This window comes from Amblyomma mixtum, chromosome 10, assembly GCF_055824585.1.
Source record: "Amblyomma mixtum isolate Tamu chromosome 10, ASM5582458v1, whole genome shotgun sequence".
Taxonomy (NCBI): domain Eukaryota; kingdom Metazoa; phylum Arthropoda; class Arachnida; order Ixodida; family Ixodidae; genus Amblyomma; species Amblyomma mixtum.
This window is the reverse complement of record NC_143021.1, coordinates 164206237-164232097: the sequence shown is the minus strand read 5'-3', so window position 1 is coordinate 164232097 and position 25861 is coordinate 164206237. Positions and strand designations below refer to the sequence as shown.

Here is a 25861-nt window from a genome sequence, read left to right as displayed (position 1 = left end):
ACTACGCGACAAATCAACAACAGCGCTACGGAGCCGTACTGATGGATTAGATTGGACTGACCGCGAACTGACATCTATGATGATGGTGATAGCAGAATGCGCGGGAGTTTTGATACTTACGAATGGTTTCAATGGCAAGTTTAGCTAGCAAAACGGTGGACATATTGCACAACTCCACTAATTTGGAGAAGTTTTATAAATATAAAACTAGTCATTGAGTTCTTGCAAAATTCTGCAGCACCTGCTTCTCCTCTTAGATAAATTTAGCTCGTTGGCGGCTCTTGCACTGCAGGTAGGAGTGGAATCGCACCAATTTACAAACATCTTCGCGTAAAACCCTCCAACTGATGCAAATAAAACAGTATACATTCACGAAAGACGCGAATTTTCTGTGAAATAAAAAACGTCCATACTCATGGCCTGGGAAAATACTCGACCTTACATACTTCGGACGTACACCTCGTCTCTCATGCGGATATACAAAAGTGGACACTGTCCGTACGTCCGGCGGATGTACGAATACGGATATCTGAAATCGGATTGTGTTCGTACGTCCGATGGACTTCCGACCTCGGCAAAGGACGTTCGGATCTAGCTCGTACGTCCGACGGATATCTGTGGTTGCTTGGGAAGCAGCGCTGGGTTCGAAAATCGGTGAAGACAATGGTGTGTTCCTTTTCGGTGCTTACTATCGATGGCAAAAATGGCCCAAAGATGCTCTTAGGGAGAAGTGTGTGATCTGTGGTTGTGCTTTTTTTGTTTGGGAAGTACAAGACGACCGTGCAGCGTGAAGTGTGGGGCAAAATAATGTTGTATGGCCGTATGATCGTCTCCTGTGTGAACCCAAGTGATCGATAGCGCATGTCTATGCTCTGTTAATTCAAGTTGTACATTCCCCATTATTTCCCTATCTCATTCCCTGCGCGACACCGAAACAAAGAGACACAGGGAATTCGCATGATTAACAGTTAGCATTCGGAATGGCATCGGCTAAGTTAGTCCGGGTGTCCCGCGCACAGTATCTCTTCATGCTGGAGTTCTTGGAGGAGCACCCGGCTCTGGCACAGCCGGCGTCACCCCTTTCCGCAATTTACACGGCGGCTCGCAAGCGCGAGTTAAGGCGCGAGCTTGCAGAGCGCCTAAACGAGATGGGCCCGGCCGTTAAGACTGTGCCCCTCTGGCGCCACACTTGGCAGGTGTGGGCAGCCGCTGTGAGGAGGAGGAGGCAGAATTTTTGGCCGCGGGAAGGTGAGCGTGTCAACATCGGTCTGTCGAATGGTCCTTGAACATGCCTCTCCACATCCTATCGCAGGGGCACTAGAGGCGGCAGGCTGCCGGGGATGTCAGGCCGGGTTTTAAAGCTGCGGTCGCCGGTGAGCGCGCAAGGCGTGGCGCCGCCCATGTTCACAACCTTCCAGGTATGTGATAAGCCGCGGTGGCGTTACAGACAGTTTCGTGTTTGCAGATAATGAAGGGTTCTTGTGTGAACCTCAGAGCCATGTACTGTGAGCAATGCGCCCACGGAATGAACTTCGAGACACTCGTGCATGAACGTGCGGCGCTGTGCCTCTTGCAGTACCAGCCCCGCGTGTCTGTCGTGGAGTTGTCTGGAACGAGCGGCCTGCAGCAGGCAGAGGCGCGCTCACTAGCTGGTAGGTGAATTTTTAACCATTTGATATGAATGCCTAAACTTCTGGAGGTAGCAAATGCAACCTCAAGTTACGTACCTTGTATTTTCTTGCCCTTTTGCTAGTGCTGTTTTTTTTTTGTCTTGTGACTCAGTACTGAGTAACCGTGCACTTTACCCCAATACAATACACAGTGTGCTGAAACTGTCCACTAAGCAATGGTTGTATCGGGCATGCGCTGTCTGCCTTATCGTGTCAGCGCATTGTCTTATCAGTGGTACCACAAACTGTACGCTTGGCACCGCTACTGCCCCGCCCCCCTCCATCGCCTATAAAAGGGCGCGCTAATAAACCCTTCCTGTTCTTGTTCCTGCCACCATGTACTTGCCTCTATCCTTAGTGCGACACACATCACGATACATGGTGTCAGAAGTGGGATTCTGCGACAGCTATGGAACTTCTAAAGGCCCCGCCACCTTTGCAACTGACCGGCAACCTCTCTAAAAATTGGAAACGTTTCAAGCAGAAATTCGACCTGTTTCTGCAGGCGACCGCAACGAAGGAGCAACCTCGCAGCGATTCTGCAAAACCCGCACTCCTGCTGAGCATAGCCGGTGATGAAGCGCTCGACGTGTTCAACACGCAAGTTCGAGGCAGCCGAAAGCAAGGACGATTACGCAACGGTGGTTGGAAAATTCGAGTCCTACTGTGCCGAGGTGAGCAACGAAGTTCACAAACGTTATGTGTTTCGCTCAAGGAAGCAGGCAGATGGAGAGCCTTTCGAGAAGTTTGTCCGGGACCTCAAAAAGCAAGCCGCGCAATGCAATTTCGGAGATCAGCATGATTCGCTGATCAGAGATCAGATCGTGTTTGGCACGAATAGCTCAAAGCTGCCCGAGAAAATGCTTCGAAAGAAGTCTGTTTGTGTGTTGTGTTGGGTTTTAAGGCACATAGGCAGCTAAGGCCATCATGCGCCAAGCTCAGGGTATATAATGAGTTTTCTGTAGAATTTTCAAAAATGTTAAAAATCATCGCTGGTGTAGATGGCCTAATAATACTGTATTACCTAGTAATAAGGGAAGGAACGAAATTTAGACATGGCTAATGTTAAAAGTATTAAGAAGGTCAGGTAGTCTCAGCGCCTATCCTTGCCTGGGCAAGGATCCCGAGGCTCCTAACCAGACAAATAAAAACCTCAGCCTTCTTCTCATGAATGAGAAAGTAGCTGAGGTGTATCACCTAATAAAGTGAACTAGCGGATCGAAATTTACAGTTTTTCAAGCACGTCTGCTTCTTTTAAAAAGCTAAAAAGAGAAGGTATGTTAACAATGGCATTATCATCTAAAAGCAGTGCTGGGTGAAAAGGAATGCATTCGTTATAAAATTCGGTGAAGTATTTTTTTCTTAGTTTTTCCAGTTTCGCACAAGAGAATAAAATGTGGTTAACGGTAAGTTCATCTCCGCATTCTTCGCAAACAGGTTTGTTTTGTTTTGTTAGCAGGAAGTTATGTGTAAGGTGAGTGTGGCCTATTCGGAGACGGCAGAGAATCCCTTCCTTGAAGCGTTCCTGGTGGTCACACGACCTCCATTCCCCTAAAACCGGCTTTACTAAGTGTAGCTTATTATTGACTTCACTGTTCCAAGCCGACTGCCATTTCTTCCTTAATTTCCGTTGTACTAATTTTATGCAATCGTTAAAAGGTATTCCCTGCAGGGAGGCGTCTGCAGCATGCAGACGTTGGTGAGTGGCGACACCACGGGGTTAACCCGAGCATCCGCAGGGACATCCCCGCAGGGGGATGATGGTGAACAATGCATCACCACGGACCCGAGCATCCGCGCTTAGCCGTGCGTGGCATCGCCGTGTCCGGGGAAAAGGGGATCCTGGTGGTTGAGCCGATGCCGAGCGTTTGGACCCTTAAGGCCCCTCGGCGGAGGCAACACACCACTTTGGCCCCAGCTTCCTGTAGACGGCACCTCCGGCCTGACCCGACCGGGAGAAATCGGCAGTCGCCTTTTCCTATCCTCCCCTCTATCTTTCACTTTCCTATCTCTTTCTTACAACTCTCCTGTCTCCTCCTCTCTTCTTCGTTTGTTCCTCTTTTTCCTGGCGGCGAGGGTTAACCGTGTGTGACCAACTACCCTGAGTTGAGTCATATTAGGTTATAGAAAAGGTGTACAGCTGGCGTGGGCAGGACTTGCTCGCAAGTTCCTGTCGCGTCCCCTTGTTGGACTCCATGGTGGGTGGCTGGCACCATGACCGAAAAACATCAATTTTTTATGGCTCCCCCACTTTCCAAACTTGATCGCTCTCTCAAGAGAGGGCGGAACGAAGCAGATGTTTTTTTCCAGAAAAGAAAAGTGAGTTTTCCTAAATACCATGTCATCCATAGTGAAGTAGAAAATAAGCAAGCAAGAATCCTGTCTCCCTTCCTGGTATCAAAGTGTTTGACAGAAGCCTTGGGCATTGGCTACAAGGTATCAAAAATGGCCAGCGGTGACTTACTGCTCGAACTGCGAGACAACATCCAGCACTCAAAACTCGTAAACATTGTGTCTGTTGGAGATATTCCTGTCTCCGTGACTTCACACCGATCTTTGAATACCGTCCGGGGCGTGATATCCGAAAATGATTTTGTCCACACCACAGAAAAAGAGATGCTCGAAGGTCTGAGTGACCAAGACGTGATAGACGTTCACAGAATTAAGATCCGGAAGGATAATAAGGATATAGACACAAAACATATGATCCTGACGTTCAACACTAGCACACTGCCCGACACAGTCGAAGTAGGATATCTGAAAGTTAACGTAAGACCATACATTCCCAACCCTCGCCGATGTTTCAACTGCCAAAGGTTCGGCCACGGCTCACAAAGTTGCCGCGGTCGGAAAACGTGCGCGAAGTGCGCCTCGAAGGATCATTCTGATCAATGTGATGCAGCCCCGCACTGCGCAAACTGTGACAGAGACCATGCAGCATACTCCAGGGCGTGTCCGTCCTGGAAAAAAGAAAAGGAGATAATCACCATAAAGACAAAGGAAAACATTTCATTTCAAGAAGCGAGAAGGCGTTTCGCAGTCACCAACTCATTCTCCTTCACAACAAAACAAAACTTCGCCGATGTGGTGCGTGGGCGCGGCGCACCACACCAGGCTTCGGCACCCGTCCAGGTCACACGCAGTGAGCCTGTGGCGGTGCCATCCGCGCCCCAAGGCAGAGCAGCTAACGCTGCTCCGCCAACTGCAATCCAGGCTGCGCAGACCCCCGGGTCGGCGGGCCTCAAGACCTCTTCCCACAGGTCGAGGTCAAACTCGAACGCGACCGTGCAGGAGGCACGGTCGTCCAGCGCCTCCGCAGAGGCGATGGACACGGCCCCGAGCAGCCCCGCGCCGTCCACATCGGACGGTCGGCGGAGCTCTCTGGATCGATCAAAAAAAGACAGGCCCCGAGTCACGGGGCCAACAACAACTTGATCTACCTTTCCACCCTATAGAAACACAAAATTAAGATGGCTTTCATAATACAATGGAACTGTAGAGGACTTTTAAACAATTACAGTGACATAAAAGACATACTAGGAGCACACGCTCCTGTCGCCTTATGTCTACAAGAAACAAATTTAGGTCCCCAAAAAAATAACTTTCTAAAGAATTACACTGTTTTCCGCCGCGATCGGGAACAGGCGAGCCGACTATCGGGAGGCGTAGCCATCGTAGTGAAAAGCGGCGTCCCGGCTCGAGAGCTTAAACTAAAAACAAGACTTGAAGCTGCCGCAGCCACTCTGGTTGCCCATAAAACCATCACAGTGTGCTCACTATATATCGATCCGCACTTTAATTTAACACTACATGACTTAGAGGATCTTTTAGAACAGCTACCAGAGCCATACCTGGTAGTTGGAGATTTTAATGCACATTCATATTTTTGGGGAAGTGAGAAAACTGACGCTAGAGGCCATCTCGTAGAGGATTTTATTTTATGCAATGACGTCTGTTTACTCAACTCTAATAAACCTACATACTGCTCCCCAACCTCGGGGAAAATGAGTGTTTTAGATTTGTCTTTTAGTTCACCGTCTGTTTTTAACGATTTTACCTGGAGTGTTTTAGATAATCCATATGGAATTCGTGATCATCTCCCTGTTGTAATAAGTCTCTCATCATCACCAACAGTCGTTCCCACAAAACCACGATGTTGGAAGCTACATTTAGCTGACTGGCAACTTATTAGTGCACAAGCCACATTAGAGAACATAGTTTTAGAAAATACTGACATCAATGAGATCAATGAAAAGTTCACAAATTGTATCTTAGCTGCCGCACATTTAGCTATTCCTCAATCCTCTGGAATAGTAAAACAAAATCACAAATACTGGCACACAAAAGAATGTAAAGATGCAAAAAAGAAACAAAACAAAGCCTGGGGCATTTTTCGGAGATATCCAACACATGAGAATCTCATAAACTTTAAAAAAGCAAGAGCAAAAGCACGATACATCAGACTCAACGCAGAAAGGGCATCATGGCAACAGTACATATCCTCGATAAACAGCTCAATAACATCCAAAAAAATGTGGGAGCAGGTGCGGAAATTCACTGGAAATTTTACTCCTTTCACATTCCCAATGCTAACAACACCCGGTACTCAAACATTAGAAGAACAGGCCAACATATTGGGTGAGCATTTTGCTACAGTATCAAGCTCAGCCAACTACACACACTCTTTTCAAAAGCACAAAAAAATAGTAGAAAAACAAAAACTTCCCTTCAGAACATGCGTACATGAAAACTACAATCAGCTAATTACAATGCAGGAACTAAACGCAGTACTAACATCCGGTAAAAAGACAGCACCAGGCCCAGACAATATACATTATGCCATGCTTGCTCACCTCTCTGAGACTGCCATAGAAGCTCTCCTGAAATTTTTCAATAAAATATGGATGAGTGGAGAAATCCCCCAAGCATGGAGAGAAGCAATCATTGTACCCTTTCTAAAACCTGGCAAACCACCAACTAGTCCCACCAGTTACAGGCCAATAGCACTCACTAGCTGTATAGCAAAATCATTCGAAAGCATTCTAAACATCAGACTAACCTTCATACTTCAGTCCCGGCAACTTTTAGATATACACCAATGCGGATTTAAAAAGACATGTTCCACAACTGATCACCTTGTTCGCTTTGAGAACACAGTCCGGGAAGCGTTCATCCACAAGCAACACTGTATCGGTGTCTTCTTCGACCTGGAGAAGGCTTACGATACCACGTGGAGGTTCGGTATCCTCCGTGACCTAGCGGACCTAGGTATCCGCGGCAGGATGCTGAGCTGTTTGAACGACTTCCTAACCAACCGCACGTTCCGAGTCCGCCTAGGCGCAACCTTCTCCAACACTTTTATTCAAGAAACTGGTGTACCCCAGGGGTGCATCCTCAGCACGACCTTATTCATAATCAAAATGAACTCAATAGGCAAAGTAATCCCAAAATCCATAATGTACTCAGTTTACGTAGATGACCTCCAAATAGCATGCACGTCTTCCAGCATACCTACCTGTGAGCGACAGATACAAATAACAATAAATAAACTGGCCACCTGGGCAGATAGAAACGGATTTAGATTTTCTCCTCAGAAAACAGTAGCGGTTCTATTCTCTTTGAGACGAGGCCTACAGGCCGACCCCACACTATATCTAAACCAGACCCCATTACCTGTCAAACAAGAGCATAAATTTCTAGGAGTAACTTTCGATAAAAAGCTCACTTTCTTGCCACATATAAATAGCTTAAAGAAAAAAGGTTCCCAGGCCCTCAATATACTGAAACTACTGTCAAGAAAACGCTGGGGGTCTGATAGGGCATGCCTGTTACATATATATCGTTCTCTGGTTCGCTCTAAGTTAGACTATGGGTCCATCGTATATGGCTCAGCAAGACCATCCTACATAAAACGACTGGATCCTATCCACAATCTTGGTTTAAGGTTGTCTTCAGGTGCTTACAAAACTTCACCAATAGCAAGTCTGTATGTGGAAATGAATGAACCTTCCTTAGAAGATCGAAGAACTGCACTAACTTGTACATACATCCTCAAAATCCTGTCTCAGCCCAAACATCTCTGTTACCCAATTGTGACGAAATGCCCATCCCGAATACTCTTCAATAACAAGCCTCACGCGATTAAGCCGTTGCTCTTGCGCTTCGAAGAAAAATGCCAAGCTCTGGACATCCTAAACGAATTTAAAAATATTGCCCCAAGACACGAAGCCCTACCACCGTGGTACACTCTCCCCACAGTGTGTGACGTCACACCAACACGCTTCAGTAAAACCTGTACACCACACGACCATATAATACAAGAATATCTAGCACTACAAGAAAAATACAGAAATTACACTGCATTTTATACTGACGGGTCAAAAACTCATGCTCATGTAGGAAGCGCAGTAATACAAGGAAAAAATGAACATGCAGTACGACTTCCCTCATGTGCTACAGTTTTCACCGCGGAGTGTTATGCTATTAGTGTTGCGGTACAGAAAATAACAAATGAAAACATCAAAAACAGCATCATATATACAGATTCACTGAGCGTCCTTACAGCATTAAACTCCAAAAATGCCACAGAACCAATGATTGGAAGCATCATACACAATATAGTAAAGGTCACAGCACAAAAACATGTTATAAAATTCTGCTGGGTTCCCAGTCACATTGGCATTAGGGACAATGAAAGAGCCGACATGTGTGCTGCACAAACCAGAACCATGGAAATAAAACATGTGAATTTGCCTCCTAGGGATTACATGAAGTTATTGCATAGCAGACTAAGAGCCAAGTGGCAAGCTTCTTGGGAAAATGAACGACACAACAAGCTGCATACCATAAAGCCCATTTTAAAAGAATGGAAATCATGCCGCCATAAAGAACGTTTTATCGAAGTAATTTTATGTCGTTTACGCATAGGTCACACACACATCACCCATAACTTCTTATTAACAAAAAAAGACAAACCTGTGTGTGAAATGTGTGGTGAGAAGCTCACAGTAAATCACATTTTAATTTCTTGTTCACATCTCGAAGAACTTAGAAAAAAATTTTTTACGGTATTTTACAATGAACACATTCCATTTCATCCCGCATTGCTTTTAGGCGAGCAAACACTTGTCGAATTTTCACTTGTTTGTAAGTTTCTAAAGAAAGCCAATGTTTTAAATCTATTATAATGTAACCTCTGTACACTTGACATAACATCATCTAACCTTGTGTTTGGCGCATGATAGCCCTAGTTGCTTATGTGCCATAAAACCCCTTATAACTAACTAACTAACTAAAAGGTATGTTTACTTTTTTCGTTTTCATCCTACGAGCTTGAGCAGCGCACAAGTCTGCTTTCTCGTTCCCTTTTATTCCGATATGACTCGGGACCCAGCAGAGTTTTATATTTTGTCTTTTAGCTGCGGCTGTTACTATGCTGTGTATAATGTCACCAAGAATAGGAGTGGTAGCGTTTCTAGCGTGGAGAGCTGTAAGCACACTTAAGGAATCTGTGTAGATTATACTGTTTGTGAGGTGCTCCTTTAATATTTTGTCTATGGCCAGCCAGACTGCGTAACATTCTGCAGTGAAGATGGATGCGCAATTTGGAAGTCTTACTGTTTTCTCCGAATTACCTCGCACCACTGCACTTCCTACGTAAACATCTGTTTTTGAGCCATCTGTATAAAAATCTGTGAACTTACTGTATTTTTGCTCGAGTGCAAGAAATTCTTCTAGTATATGTTGTCGTGGAGTTTGTTTTTTATGAAATTGAGTAAGGGTGAAATCACAGATTTTAGGAAAATTGTACCATGGAGGCAGTGGGTCTTGTCTTCGAGCAATGTCGGGTAATGCATCTTGTAGGCCGAGGTTTTGGCACATCTCTTCAAAACGTAGCAGGAGTGGTCTGATAGCTAGTGGTTTGTTATTAAACAGTGTTCTCGATGGGCAATTTGTAACAATAGGGTAACAGATATGTTTTGGTAGGGAACGGATTTTTAGAACGTATGAGCATGTGAGTATGCTTCTTCTATCTGTAAGAGAGGGTTCATTTGTTTCAACGTAAAGACTATTTATGGGTGATGTCCTGTAAGCGCCAGTTGCAAGACGTAAACCTAAATTGTGCACTGGGTCCAGTCGTTTCAGGTACGATGGCCTTGCTGAACCATATACTATACTGCCATAGTCTAATGAGGATCGTACCACAGAGCGATAAATTTTTAGAAGGCCTGCCCTGTCAGAACCCCAGTGTTTATGTGAAAGGACTTTGAGTATGTTCAGTGATCGGGAAGTTTTCTTTTTTAACGTGTTAATATGAGGCAGGAAAGTGAGTTTTCTGTCAAATGTTATGCCTAGAAATTTATGTTCATTTTCTACTGATAAATCTATTTCATTAAGGTGTAGGGTGGGGTCTGCCTACAAGCCTCGTTTGAGTGAAAACAGAATGGCCACTGTTTTCTGTGGGGAAAATCGGAAACCATTTCTGTCTGCCCATGTTGTCAGTTTATTGATTGTTAGCTGTATTTGTCTTTCACATGTTGATATGTTGGAGGATGTGTAAGCTATCTGGAGGTCATCTACATAAAGTGAATACATGACAGACCTTGGTATTATTTTGTTAAGAGAATTCATTTTTAAAATAAAAAGAGTTATGCTTAAAATACATCCTTGAGGCACTCCATTTTCCTGAATAAAATCCCTCGAAAGGGTTGAGCCTAGACGCACATTAAATGAGCGGTTAGATAAAAAGTCTTTAATGGAGTTCAGCATTCTGCCATGGATGCAAAGTTCAGCTAAGTCCTGAAGAATTCCGAACCTCCAGGTAGTATCATATGCTTTTTCTAAATCAAAAAAGACTGCAAGACAGTGTTGTTTGTGTATAAAAGCTTGTCTGACTGTATTTTCGAGACGGACTAGGTGATCTGTAGTTGAGCATCCCTTTCTAAAACCACACTGGTGGATATCAAGAGTTGTGTTGTGTTGGGTTTTATGGCACATAGGCAGCTAAGGCCATCATGCGCCAAGCTCAGGGTATATAATGAGTTTTCTGTAGAATTTTCAAAAATGTCAAAAATCATCGCTGGTGTAGATGGCCTAATAATACTGTATTACCTAGTAATAAGGGAAGAAACGAAATTTAGACATGGCTAATGTTAAAAGTATTAAGAAGGTCAGGTAGTCTCAGCGCCTATCCTTGCCTGGGCAAGGATCCCGAGGCTCCCAACCAGACAAATAAAAACCTCAGCCTTCTTCTCATGAATGAGAAAGTAGCTGAGGTGTAGGTGGATATCAAGAAGTTCACAGGATTGAAGAACAAAGGTTAGTCGTATATTTAGGACACTTTCGAAGGATTTGGCGAGGCAACTAGTCAGGGCTATGGGTCTATAACTGCTAGGAGAGGTTGGGGGTTTACTAGGTTTAAGAAGCGGCACAATAATAGCTTTTTTCCAGGCCTCAGGTATTTTTCCCGATATCCAAACTTTGTTAAAGAACTTTAAAAGTGCTTCTACGGCAGGTTGAGAGAGATGGGCCAGCATTTCGTAGTGGATTTGGTCGGGTCCTGGTGCGGTTTTTTTACCAGCAGACAGTACTGTGTTTATTTCTTGGAGGGTAATCACACTGTTATATTTTTGGTTTGCCCCTCCACTAGTTGGAAGTCTTTGTTTTTCGGCTGTGTTTTTGTATTTTAAAAAAGACTGCGCATAGTGTGATGAACTTGAAACTGCTGCGAAATGTTCCCCCAATATGTCTGCCTGTTCCCCTATGCTTGTTTGTGTGCCAGGTGTTGTCAATAAAGGAATTGTGAACGGTGAAAAGTTTCCATTTAATTTTCGCACATGTTCCCACATTTTTTTAGATGTGGTGCGACTGTTTATAGAAGAGACGTAAGTTTGCCGTGATTTTTTCTCGGCACTACGACGGACGTACCGAGCTTTAGCTCTTGCTTTTTTAAAATTTATGAGATTCTCATGAGTCGGATACCTGCGAAATTTACCCCAAGCTCTGTTTTGTAATTTTTTTGCTTCGTTGCAGTCTTTTGTCCACCATATTTTATGATTTTGTTGCACCACTCCTGATGACTGTGGAATAGCTGTGAGTGTGGCAGTTATGATACAATTAGTGAACTTTTCATTTATCTGGTCGATGGAGAGATTATCTAAAAGTATATTTTCTAAATTTGCCTTTTCTTTAAAAAGTGACCAGTCGGCGAGGTGAAGCTTCCAGCGCCGTGGCCTTGTGGGGATTATTTCCGGTGGGGATGCTAAAGTGATTAGTATAGGGAGGTGGTCACTGCCATATGGGTTGTCAATGATATCCCATTTAAAATCATTAAAAACAGAAGGTGAGCTAAATGACAAGTCTAAAAAGGACATTTTCCCCGAGGTAGGGGAGCAGTAGGTGGCTTTTCCTGTATTTAAAAGACATACATTGTTTGTGATGATAAAATCTTCGATTATTTGACCCTTAGAGTCACAGCGCTCGCTTCCCCAAAAAGGGGAGTGAGCGTTGAAGTCCCCAACTACTAGATACGGTTCTGGAAGTTCATTGATCAGTTCTTGTAAATCGTGGACTGTTAATGTAAAATGTGGAGGAATATATACAGAACAGATAGAAATTGTTTTATGGCTGACGACACTGACCGCAACGGCTTCAAGTTTTGTTTTGAGTGTGATTTCTCGAGCAGGGACGCCGCTTTGCACGACAATCGCAACGCCTCCAGATAGTCTATTTGCGTGCTCACGATCGTGTCTAAAAGTTTTATAATGTTTCAGGATATTTGTATGTTGTGGACCTAGATTTGTTTCTTGAAGACATAAGACTACGGGCGAGATTGACCCTAGGATATCTTTTATGTCATTGTAGTTCCTCAACATTCCTCTACAGTTCCACTGAACTAGCAAAGCCATATTTATGTTTGGGATAGGAACGATTGGGAGTTTACTTATTTTCTGGGGCCGTTATAGTGGCCCTGCCCTTTTTCCGCTCAAGAGAGCTGTTCCGCCGCTCTAAAGCAGGCGGACTGTGGGATACGTCCATCACCTCGCGACAGGTGCTGGACGACCGCGGGGAAGCCGCACGTGTGTGAGTGTCAGGTCTCCCCCGACGGGGGGAGGTCCTGCGGGATGTCGACCCATGGGCCGGCACTCCCTGGCTTGGAGTTGGCAGAGCAGCTTTCGCTGTCCCTGCCTGGGGCGTGGGTGGCCCTGCTACAGGCACAGTGACACTGGCCTCGTCAGGTGCCGGAGTGCTGTGTGGTGCTACGCCCCTGCGCACCACATCAGCGAAGTTTGGTTTTGCTGAGAAGGAGAATGTATTTGTAACTGCAAAACGCCTTCTGGCTTCTTTAAATGAAATGTTTTCTTTTGTCTTTATGGTAATGATTTCTTTCTCTTTTTTCCAGGACGGACACGCCCTGGAGTACGCAGCATGGTCTCCTTCGCAATTTGCGCAGCGTAGTGCTGCGTCACATTCCTCAGACTGGTGGTCCTTTGATGCGCATTTCGCGCAGGTTTTGCGGCCGCGGCAGTTCTGCGAGCCATGGCCAAACTTCTGGCAATTGAAACAGCGACGGGGGTTGGGTATGTAGTGTCTTACGTTGACTTTCAGGTACCCTACTTCGATTGTTTCGGGTAAGCTGCTGGTGTTAAATGTAAGGACCATGTGTTTAGTGTCTATTTCCTTGTTATCCTTGCGGATTTTGATCCTATGGACGTCAATTACATTCTGGTCGGAGAGTCCTTGAAGCATTTCGGTTTCTGTAAGGTGGATAAAGTCAGACTCTGAGATCACGCCTTTGACTGTGTTGAGGGATCGGTGGGGAGTTACAGAGACAGAGATGTCCCCTATAGAAACAATGTTTGCAAGTTTCGAGCACTGGATGCTCTCGCGTAGTTCAAGGAGTAGGTCGCCGCTGGACATTTTGGATACCTTGTAGCCAGGCCCTAAGGTATCTGTTAGGCATTTGGTAACAAGAAATGGGGATATTATTCGGGCTTGCTTTTCGTCACTGTTGCTGTGTATCACATGAAACTTAGTGAATGTCGGTTTCTTTTTCGTAAAAAAGTCTGCTGCTTCGTTCCGCACTCTTTTGAGAGAGCGATCAAGTTTGGAAAGGGGGGGGAGCCATAAAAAATTGATGTTTATCAGTCATGATGCCAGCCACCCACCATGGAGTCCAACAAGGGGACGCGACAGGAACTTGAAAGTCCTGCCTACGCCAGCTGTACACCTTAGCTATAACCTAATATGACTCAACTCAGGGTAGTTGGTCACACACGGTTAACCCTCGCCGCCAGGAAAGAGAGGAAAAAACCAAGAAGGGAGGAGGATACAGGAAAGTTGTAAGAAAGGAAATAGGAAAGTGAAAGATAGAGGGGAGGACAGGAAAAGGCGCTGCCGATTTCCTCCGGTCGGGTCAGGCCGGAGGTGCCGTCTACAGGAAGCTGGGGCCAAAGTGGTGTGTTGCCTCCGCCGAGGGGCCTTAAGGGTCCAAACGCTCGGCATCGGCTCAACCACCAGGATCCCCTTTTCCCCGGACACGGCGATGCCACGCACGGCTAAGCGCGGATGCTCGGGTCCGTGGTGACGCATTGTTCACCATCATCCCCCTGCGGGGATGTCCCTGCGGATGCTCGGGTTAACCCCGTGGTGTCGCCACTCACCAACGTCTGCATGCTGCAGACGCCTCCCTGCGGGGGGAAAGAAGTCTAACGTTGCTGAAAGCTGAAGAGTTGTGCAAGGTAGCAGAGTCTCTCGCACAACGAAACGAGGTCTGGAAAGCCGCGGATGACAGGGTCGATGCTGTTTCAAGACACGCGCCACCATCGCGAAGCAAAAGTGATGACTGCAAGAAGCAGTACCGTTGCAAAAAGTGCAACCGGCGGCACAGGCCCACACAGTGCCCAGCCTACGGGAAAAAGTGCCATGAATGTCGAAAACTTCACCACTTCGCGGTTTGCTGTGAAGGAGTATCTAAAGTTGAACAAGTTAGTAAAGACAGCAGCGATGACGACTTTGACATTCTAGAAGTAGGAACTGAAAAAGGAAGCAGTAAAGACTGGATAGTGGAAGCACAAGTTGCCGGAAGAAATATCTCCCAAGCAACCACAGATATCCGTCGGACGTACGAGCTAGATCCGAACGTCCTTTGCCGAAATCGGACGTCCATCGGACGTACGAACACAATCCGATTTCGGATATCCGTATTCGTACATCCGCCGGACGTATGGACAGTGTCCACTTTTGTATATCCGCATGAGAGACGAGGTGTACGTCCGAAGGATGTAAGGCCGAGTATTTTCCCAGGCCATGAGTATGGACGTTTTTTATTTCACAGAAAATTTGCGTCTTTCGTGTATGTATACTGTTTTATTTGCATCAGTTGGAGGGTTTGACGCGACGATGTTTGTAAATTGGTGCGACTCCACTCCTACCTGCAGTTCAAGAGCCGCCAACGAGCTAAACTTATCTAAGAGGAGAAGCAGGTGTATTTTGCAAGAACTCAATGACTAGTTTTATATTTATAAAACTTCTCCAAATTACTGGAGTTGTGCTACATGTCCACCGTTTTGCTAGCTAAACTTGCCATTGAAACCATTCGTAAGTATCAAAACTCCCGTGCATTCTGCTATCACCATCATCATAGATGTCAGTTCGCGGTCAGTCCAATCCAATCCATCAGTACGGCTCCGTAGCGCTGTTGTTGATTTGTCGCGTAGTGTTGTCGCGCAGAGCTTTATAGCTCTGTTATTATAATGTGTGGCTTTGTTCGGTCTGTGGACGAAAGTAGTATGTAACTTAAGCAATTCGAAAGATACGGGAAGCGCCTGAAGCTCTTCTGGAACACCGGAATCCCGTACTGCGTCGACCTTGGTTTAAAGAAGGCTTAGTGCACATGTGATTGCCTACGAAGGTATGTATCACTTCTTAGAACTTGCTTCTAGGACAATGCAGCATGCTCATATAACATTCGTTCACAGGACAGTGGGAGCAGTAAGCGCGAGAAGATGGCTTCCACAAGTTCGTGCTGTTCTCACACTTTCGGGAGCCTACATCACACAGCTGCGGGAGCCCTCAACTCGCGCGGCTAATTCGATCCGACTCCTCTTCTAAGTTGCGGGACAGAGTATTTTCGCATCTTGTTAATTTTTAAGGCATCGCTAGGTTCACTGTGCCTATATAAAAAGTGACAACGCGCTAACGTGTAGTTCGCAACGGAAGCTTTGCGGCTTTCTGTGCACAGTCGCGTACAGTGCTGCGCCGGTTAGTGCCCTAAGGCCCATGAGAATAAATAAAGAACAGATAAATTGTCAAATATGGTGTGGAAAAGTGAGAGCTGTTATTGACTTATTCTTATTGAGGTGTTTGTTAAAGTGCATTGTCTGTTATACTTGCAGCATTAAACACTTCTATTAATTGGTTCCAATGTTTTTACTTGGGCTGCTGCATTGTGTCATTTGTTTCACATGACTGATGTTTGCCGCGTTCTTTTTATTTCAGAAATCCTGTGGGTGGGAAGATTACGGATGTGTGTCCCAAGCTTGCCACATTTGAAAGTCACATTTCAGAAATTTTCCGAATATAACCCATTGCTCTGCTGATGTATCATCAACCACAATAAAATATGCGTGCTATGCATAAAATTGTTTTTGGTTTTATTGCATCGGGCGGAGTGAAAAAAGCACGCATGCACCATATATGCGAATATCCGAGAAAGATCCGCCAATGGACGTACTCAACTGGACGTCCGTCGGCGGGCGAACCGTATACCTTTGGCCACCTTTCGGACGGCCGACGGACGTCTGCCGGCTGTTTGCGGATGTTCAGCGGACGTACAGAACATCCGAAACAGACCTCTGTCGGCCGTCCGAAGGATATCGGTGGTTGCTTGGGTCTGCTTCAAAGTAGACACCGGGTCCCAGGCCAGTCTGTTACCATTCTGTATGTACCGCAAGACTCGGGAGTCACAGCATTTAACGCCCACAAGTGCGGTTCTGAGAGCTTACACCGGGGGTGTCATAAGTCACTTCGGAACAACGACACAGGAAGTAACTATCGGTAACGCTTCCGCCACCGCGAAGTTCTTTGTTGTAAAGAACGGCCGTCAAGCCATTCTGGGACTAGATGCAAGCGAAGCTCTGGGACTTGTCCATCGCAAGGTGGCTACTGTAAATGCTTCGGAGTACGAAGCTCTCAAGGATTTCAAACATGTCTTTCAGGGGCTAGGCTGCCTGAAGCAACCATACAGCATGGTCATGCAACCATCCGCGATTCCAGTTGTTCAACCAGCCCGACGGGTACCCCTGTCCCTGCGACAACCACTTCGGGAGGAGCTGCGTAGAATGGAGCGTGCAGGCGTCATCGTCAAACAGGATGGCCCGACAGACTGGGTAAGCCCATTGGTTTTGGTTAAGAAAAAGGATGGCAAACTTACGGTTTGCATGGACCCAAGGAAAATAAACGAGCACGTAAAAAGGCAGCACTACCAGCTCCCAAAGCGTAAGGACATGGAAGGGGAATTGGCCGGCGCAGCTTATTTCAGCTGTTTGGACGCAAATTCTGGTTTTCACCAGATACCACTTGACGAAAAGACGTCCAAAATATGCACTTTTTCTACACCCTTTGGAAGATACCGTTATCTCCGGTTGCCTTTCGGTATCTCATCTGCTCCCGAAGTTTTTCAACAGCGGATGAGTGAAGTCTTCCATGGCCTTCACGGTGTACACGTTTACATCGATGATATTTGGTGCGCGGCGAAACCAAACAAGAGCATGACCAGAGACTAGTGGCAATAATGAAAGCAGCTGAAAAAGCCGGCCTAACGTTCAACGCAGAGAAATGCAAGTTTTGCGTCACCGAAGTGCAGTTCCTAGGCGATATCATCACACGCAAGGGCATCTCGCCAAACCCAAAGCTTGTGGAAAGTTTGCTGCAAACGCCAGTGCCCAAGAACAAATCTGTTATAGCGGGACAATCTTTAGGGCCAAGCAACCCTGAGCTACCATGTGTCACGTGTTGGCGGCTTCCCCGCCAGTCTGTACCCTGCCACCAGCAATAAAGGACGTAACATATAATTGGCGACGAGGTAAAAATGGCAACTGCGCTGGGCACGATTGGGGAATTCGTTCCAACAGAGGCGGCGTCTTGGCCCTTGTATTTGGAGCGCCTCGAATTTTTCTTTCAAGCAAACGACATCGACGGTAACGAGAAGAAGCGAGCAACGCTCTGCAGCGTTTGCGGCCCAGCAACGTATGCCATCGTTCGCTCCCTTTGTTCTCCGGATGCGCCGTCGGCCGTGGCCTACGATGAGATCGTCAGGCGTCTCTCAAACCACTTCTCGCCGCGACCGTCGGTGACAGTACAGCGTTTCAAGTTTGGCACACGTCAACAGCAGCCCGGTGAGTCAATTGCCGACTACATCGCAGAATTGCGACGTCTCTCGGAACACTGCGATTTCGGTGCGTCGCTCGATGACATGTTGCGCGACCGGCTAGTGTGCGGGGTGCGAAGCGAGACCCTTCAGCGTCGGTTGCTGGCGGAGCCGGAGCTTACGTTTGCTACAGCTCGGGAGAAAGCCATTGCAATGGAATCTGCGCAGCGACAGACCGAGCAAATTCGCGGCAGTGCCGCATCGTGTGAAGTTGGCAGCGTGAGCGGGCAGCGTTTCGACCCGTGTGTTGCGAAGGTCTCTGCGCCAGTGACAGCCAAGGAGGGTACCCATAAGCAGGCTGGTTCGCCTGGAAGCACAAGCGTATGTTTCCGCTGCAAGGGTGCGCATTCGCCAAGCAGTTGCCCATTCATGAATATGCAGTGCCACTTCTGCAAGCAACGAGGGCACATAGTGAGAGCATGCAGGAGGAAGGCGGCAGCTCGCGCTTCGGCTGAACCCAACTCTCAGAACAAAAAACGGGCCAGTGGAGGCCGTCACAAGAATGCTGCGTCGGACGTTTACGACGTGTTCGTGCTGTCTGGTGAAGAGCCAGCCGTGAGAGTGGAAGTGCGCGTCAACGGAAGTCCCCTAGAGATGGAGGTGGACTCTGGTGCAGTGTGTTCAGTCATCAACGACCGGACTATGCAGAAGCTGCGAATATCGAAAAGGGCGTTGCGCCCAAGTACTCTTCATCTCCGAGCTTACAATAACAAGGAACTACGAGTGTTGGGTGAACTGACCGTGAAGGTGGAATTCAAGGGGCAGGAACATCGCCTGCGATTGGTGGTGGTTAAGGGTGCTAGTATCGGACTTCTCGGTAGGGACTGGTTCAAGTCTTTGGGAATAAGTCTGAGTGGTGTTCACAGTGTGTACGAGCCGAGTCGAACTGGCAGTAGGGGAACAACAGCCTTGCTCAAGAAGTATTCTTCAGTCTTTGAGCCTGGACTTGGGACAAGTAAAGGGCCTCCTGTACGCATAGAGGTGAACCCGGCAGCTCCGCCGCGATTTCTGAAGCCACGACAAGTACCGTTTGCATTGAGACCGAAGGTGGACGAAGCACTGGACAAGTTGGTGAGCCAAGGCATTTTCCAGCCTGTGCGGCACTCGAAGTGGGCAACACCTGTCGTTCCAGTTGTCAAAAAAGATGGATCGATAAGGATCTGTGGGGACTACAAGAGCACAGTCAATCGTGTAGTGCAGTGGGAGACGTATCCCCTGCCGACACCGGAGCAGCTGTTTGCCAGGCTGGCAGGTTGCTCGAAGTTTTCAAGGCTAGACCTCGGACAGGCGTATCAACAGAAGACTGTTGATGAAGAAACAGCTGACTTGTTGACGGTTACAACACATCGGGGACTGTTCCGCGTAACCCGTCTTCAATTTGGCGTGGCAGTGGCAGTGGCTATCTTTCAGAGGTACATGGAAGAACTGTTGCATGGAATTGATGGTGTTCTTGTGTTCTTGGATGACATCTTGATCGGTGGAAAGGATGAGGTGCAGCACAATGCTCGTTTACAAGAAGTGCTCAAAAGAATTCATGAAGACGGTCTGCGACTAAAGTTTGACAAATGTCAATTTGGTGTTGAGGAAGTGTGTTACTTGGGATTCCGTGTGAACTCTGCAGGTGTGCAGCCGACAGAAGACAAGGTGCGTGCTATTCACAAGGCCCCAGAGCCGACATGCAAAAAGGAACTTCAAGCCTTTTTAGGAGCTCTGAACTTTTACAACAAGTTTCTTAAAGGAGCAGCTCATGCCTTGGAGCCACTGTACCGGCTGTTGGACAAGGGTCGCGAGTGGCGTTGGAGGGAAGCTGAGGCGGAAGCATTTCGCCAGGCGAAAGATCTGCTACAGTCATCACATGTTCTGGTGCACTATGATGTCAACAAACCCCTAGTGCTGGCCTGTGACGCATCCCCGTACGGACTGGGTGCTGTGTTGAGTCATGTGTGCGAAGATGGCAGCGAGAGACCGGTTGCATATGCGTCGAGAACTATGAGTGCGGCAGAACGGAATTATGCCCAGACAGACCGAGAAGCGCTCGCCATCGGCTTTGGCATAAAGAAGTATCATCAGTTTCTATATGGGAGACATTTCAAAATTGTGACAGACCACAAACCCCTCTTAGGACTGTTGCACCATGCCAAGCCCATTCCCCAGGTGCTATCACCACGGATGCTGCGTTGGACCCTCATGTTATCGGCTTATGACTATGAAATTGAGTATCGACCAGCGGAGAAGCTTTCCAATGCTGATGCATTCAGTCGTTTACCACTGAGAGCCAGTAGGGCAGAGGAAGAGGAGCAGCGTCTTTGGGAAGTAGGGATGCTGGAAATGGCGCCGGAAGTAGCATGGAACTCTAGGAAGGTGGCAAGATTCACGTCAAGGGATAAGCTGTTGGCTAGAGTCTGCAATTGGGTGCAGCATGGGTGGCCAGAGGGTAAGCTGCCAGAAGAGTTTGCAGCGTTTGTGAGCCGCAAGCATGAACTGTCGGTGTACCAAGGTTGTTTGCTGTGGGGCAGTCGTGTGGTCATTCCAGAGCCAGCTCGACCGTATGTCATGGACATTCTTCACACAGCTCATCCAGGAATTGTCAAGATGAAGGGGCTTGCCAGAGGAGCCGTGTGGTGGCCAGGAATCGACAGAGATGTTGAGCAGAAGGTGAGAGACTGTGCACGTTGTCAGGAATCCAGGTCTGCGCCAGCAGCTGCAAAGATTCACCCTTGGGAATTCGCCAAGCGTCCTTGGACAAGACTACACATCGATTTTGCTGGGCCCTTCCAAGGCAAAGTTTTCCTCATTGTGGTGGACGCTCACTCAAAGTGGTTGGAAGTGTGCCGGATGAATTCCATGTCGACAGCTACAGTTTGTGCGAAGCTTCGTTTCCTTTTTGCTACCCATGGCATTCCAGAAACTGTTGTTTCTGATAATGGCACTGCCTTTTGTTCGGAGGAGTTCAGAGACTTCATGTGCCGGAATCAAATCCGACATGTGACCGTTGCCCCATATCACCCTTCTTCGAATGGTCAAGCAGAACGCATGGTGCGCGAAACCAAGGGAGTACTCAAGCGAATGGTTGGAGGCGATATCGACACACGTCTGGCTAGGTTTTTAATGACCCAGCATATCCTGCCTCATGCTACAACAGGCAAGAGCCCGGCCGAATTGCTAATGGGCAGGAAACTTTCAACTGTGTTAGAGCGTCTGCATCCTGACCTGCAGTCCAGTGTGCAGCAGAAACAAGAGCAGGTGATGCAGCGCCGTAGCCAGGCAGTGCGACTGTTTGATGTGGGGGATCGAGTGTTTGTGCGCAACTATCTCTATGGGCCCAAGTGGTTGCCGGGCATTGTGGATGCTGTCACAGGACCAGTGTCGTACTTGGTCGTCACCAAGGACGGTCGTCGATGGAGACGTCATGTTGACCAACTCAGAAGTCGTTCTGCCAGCTACGCATTGGACAGTTTCGCTTCTGGGATGTGTGAAGAGGAGGAACCGCTGGTTGCTTCCCCGGCAGGGTGTTCCGGGCTTGGCATTCCTTCAAGCCTAGAGGACCCTGGAAGACGGGACCAAGGAGAAAGACTGGAGGAGGCTGCAGCGCCCAGTACCGAATCTGCTTCCTGTGGTGAGGACCGTGAAGCGAGTGCTTCCCTTCAAGTCCAGCGACCACAGCGCCAACGCAGCCGCCCTGCGTATCTGAAGGACTTCGTGACGTAGGGGGGAGGAGTGTTATAGCGGGACAATCTTTAGGGCCAAGCAACCCTGAGCTACCATGTGTCACGTGTTGGCGGCTTCCCCGCCAGTCTGTACCCTGCCACCAGCAATAAAGGACGTAACAAAATCCGATGTTCAGCGCATGCTCGGTGTGTTGAACTATTTTGGCAAATACATTCCGCGCCTGTCTGAGCGAACCGTGTTGCTGCGAGCCCTTATCAAGTCGCACTCAGAGTTCGAGTGGACTGAAAACCACACGAGGGAGTGGAAAAGTGTCGTCCAGATTTGAAGCGACTCCCGTGTTAGCCATCTTTGATCCCCGAAAAGAATCTAATATAACTTGCGACGCATCCAAAGAAGGCGTGGGCTCAGCCCTTTTGCAGTGCCACAACGGCCAATGGCGGCCAGTGGCTTATGCATCTCGTATTTGAAAGGGTGTGCGCTAAAAAGACGTACACAGGAAAAAGATAGAGACGACATATGAATATGCACCAACTAGCCCGTCAAAAAGCTTTACTAATGCATCTCGTGTGCTAACGCAAGCTGAGTAGCGTTATGCTCAGATTGAAAAAGAGGCGCTTAGCATTTCTTTTGGCTGCGACAAGTTTTACCAGTTCATTTACGGACAGAAGATTCTCATCGGGACAGATCATAAACCTCTACTATCTATAGCTGCAAAAGGAATTTGTGACATGCCCCCCCCCCCCCCCCCCGGCCTCCAAAGGTTTTTTTTTTAAACTTCTGAAATACGACTTTGTATTGCAGTATGTCCCAGGAAAGTACCTCATCTTGGCAGACATGGTGTCACGATCGTCGCCGGTTGCTCAAGACGACACCACTGGCGCAACTGACGACGTGGAGGTACAGCCTTTGTCAAAAGTTTAGAGCCCAGGGGGTTTGCTTGTAAGCATTATTGTGGCGCTCCTGCAGCATTTGTGGAAGTCCTACGTATCGGAGGGAACAGGACCAAAAATCTTCTTGCCTTCAGGAGATTTGGGACGCTGAGGTCGCATCACGAGCAAAACAATGCAGCCCAGAAGCAAACCCCCTGGGCTCTAAACTTTTGACAAAGGCTGTACATGCAGTTGCCGCCTTGGGCTACATGGTCACGGAGTCAACATGTGAACAGCTGGTAAATGAAACTGCCCGCGATGACTACCTCCAGGCAGTCATTTCTTGCTTGGCAACTGGCAAGAATGTCGACGGGGAACTTAAACCATTTTCGTCTGAGCTTTCCGTCGTAAATGGCATATTGTTAAAAGGCACGAAGGTGGCGATACCGAAATCCATGCGGCGTGGCATTTTAGCGAGAATTCATGCCGGGCATTTGGGTCTACAGAAATGCAAAGAAAGAGCCCGTCGTCTTGTTTTTTGGCCCGGTCTCAGCAGTGACATCAGTGTATTGATCAAGGGTTGCCCGACTTGCCGCGAATTTGCTTACAAGCAAGCGCAAGAACCAATGCTGATGCGCCCAATTCCTCGATGTGCGTGGTATCGCGTTGGTGTTGGTATTTTTTCTTTTGGGGGAAGCTCGTACATCCTGGCATTTGACGCGTTTTCTAACTTCCCAGAAGTCGAGAAACTTGTTGACACTACTGCAAGGACGGCAATCGCTGCACTCAGTGCCATGTTCGCGAGGTTCGGCGTACCACTTGAAGTGTGCACCGATAACGGGCCACAATTTGCCAGTCACGAGTTCGCAGCCTTCGCAAGAGCATACGACTTCACTCACGTCACATCCAGCCCCCGCTACCCGCAATCCAACGGACTGGCAGAGAAAGGTGCCCAGGTGGTAAAGTGGATCATGAAGAAATGTTAACATTCACAGGAAGACTTCTGGCTAGGTCTGCTGGCCTACCGCTGTACGCCACTGGAGGACGGCCGATCACCTGGGGAACTTCTTCAAGGCAGGTGCTTGAGAGCTAATCTTCCAGATTTTGGCGCTGTGCAGACAACTGTGGTCAAGAAGCACCATCAGAAGTGTAGCGCAAAGCCTCTGCCACCTTTGGCTGAAGGTTCTGTCGTGAGGATCCAGGACAAAACATGGTCAAAACAAGGTACTGTCGTTGGCACTGCGGCTCCCAGGTCCTACAAAGTGCAAACCGAGGATCGTCGGGTGTTTAGGCGCAACAGGCGGCATCTTCTGCAAACCCGTGAGAAGTGTGCAGAAGACACTAGTGATAACGACAGCGGTTCGTCCGAGCGTGAACCAGATAACTCCGGCCAATCTGCTCCAAATATCTCGCCTGGTGCCACAGCACGAACATCTGCTGACTTCCCTCGGCAACAGTCCACCACCGACAGCTCGGCGCTCGGAGGCTCTGGGAACCATATGCCACTAACTTTGCCTGGGCCCACACCGGTTCCAAGAAGGTCGGCACGTACAGCAAAGCCACCTCAACGTCTTCAGTACGAGGCTGCTTTTAATCAAATAGCTTGAACATTTGTCGTTTTCATTACCCCTCGGAGGATGTATCGGGCATGCGCTGTCTGCCTTATCGTGTCAGCGCATTGTCTTATCAGTGCTACCGCAAACTGTACGCTTGGCACTGCTACTGCCCCGCCCCCCTCCATCGCCTATAAAAGGGCGTGCTAATAAACCCTTCCTGTTCTTCTTGTTCCTGCCACCATGTAGTTGCCTCTATCCTTAGTGAAACACACATCACGATACAATGGTGTCTTGTGGAATGACTGGACAGACAGCCCCCCCCCCCCCACCAGATGAGGAGGAGCTGCTGGAGGTGACACTGGAGGAGGCGAAAGCGTCACCCGAGAAGGAGGAGCGACAGCAGCAGCCTCGTGCCACAGCCTGTGAGTTGGTCTGCCAATATCAGGCCCCACATTATCCATTTTGCAAGCTGCTTGAAAATAAAAGGAGCATTTGCAGGAGCACACTATCAGTGTCTTTTTACAATAGCCACACAAGTCTCTTTCATATTCGCCATTGGTACGCTGTGCAAGTTTTTTCCCCTCACAGAGGGCACTGTGATGCCTGTGATGGTAAGGCGAATGTGCACATTGAGTACAATGAGACAATGCTGCTTTGTCGTACCGCTGATTATGACAACTTTTATCCCCAGCATGCATGCCAATAGTCTGCTCAGACATTGCACCAAACAGTCAGCTTATTGCGCATCCTGCTGTATTATATAACAAGTGTATATTCAGTCACTTTTCCCCCTGACAGCTACGCAGCAGCGGCCAGCAACAGCAACGGCCCACCCCACGCGGCGCAGCCTAACGCGGGCGGAGGAGGTGCGCCAGCTGCTGTATGAGACTAAGCGCACTGGGGACCTTCTCGAGGGCTACACCAGGCAGCAAGGGCAGTATAAGGAACGCCGCGTGGAGGTATGTGCAGACAGCAAGCGCTGAGTACATTTCGTAAAGGAGAAGCAGCTGCATGCAGCATATTGTAGCTACAGTCACTGTTCAAAACCTCTGCTTGACCTTTGTATGACTGCCTGTTGAGAGACATGGTCCCTATTTTAGTAGGGCATCCTTAATGTGAAACGAGCACTCTGTGACCGTTAAGTGTGTAATTGAAGCTCCTTTTATGTGCAGCAACACCGTGAGACCATTGACTGCGGGCGCAGCCTCACCTCGGCAGTGCAGGAGCTGACGGCTTCTGTCGATACCAGTGGAGCCGGGGTGGTAGCGGCACTGCAGGTGGCACAGGCAGACACCTTGCGCCTGATCGAACAAGTTGTTTTGGCGGTTTCACTTATTTTGCTTTTGCTACGCAATCAAGTGCAGCCGCCACAGTAACGGTCATTTTTTTAGGCGGTTTCTTTTGTGTTTGCATTTCTTTTTTTTCCTCATGCAAGACGCAGAGGCCATATTTAGTTCTTTTTTTTCCCTCCTGCAAGACGCAGAGGCCATGTGTAGCACTTTTTTTTTCGCTCCTGCAAGCCGCAGAGGCCATGTGTAGCACTTTTTTTTCCCCTCCTGCAAGCCGCAGAGGCCATGTGTATCGATCTGCTTTATTCTTGCCGTTTGTAAGACACAGAGGCCATGTGCATCAATGAGATTTTTTTGCCTCCTGCGTGATGCACACGGT

General features: G+C 47.9%; 1 pseudogene; it reads left to right on the top strand.

The window, feature by feature from the left end:
- The first annotated feature begins 974 nt into the window (after positions 1-974).
- LOC149327597 (uncharacterized) lies at positions 975-25569 on the top strand (annotated as a pseudogene).
- The last annotated feature ends 292 nt before the right edge of the window (positions 25570-25861 follow it).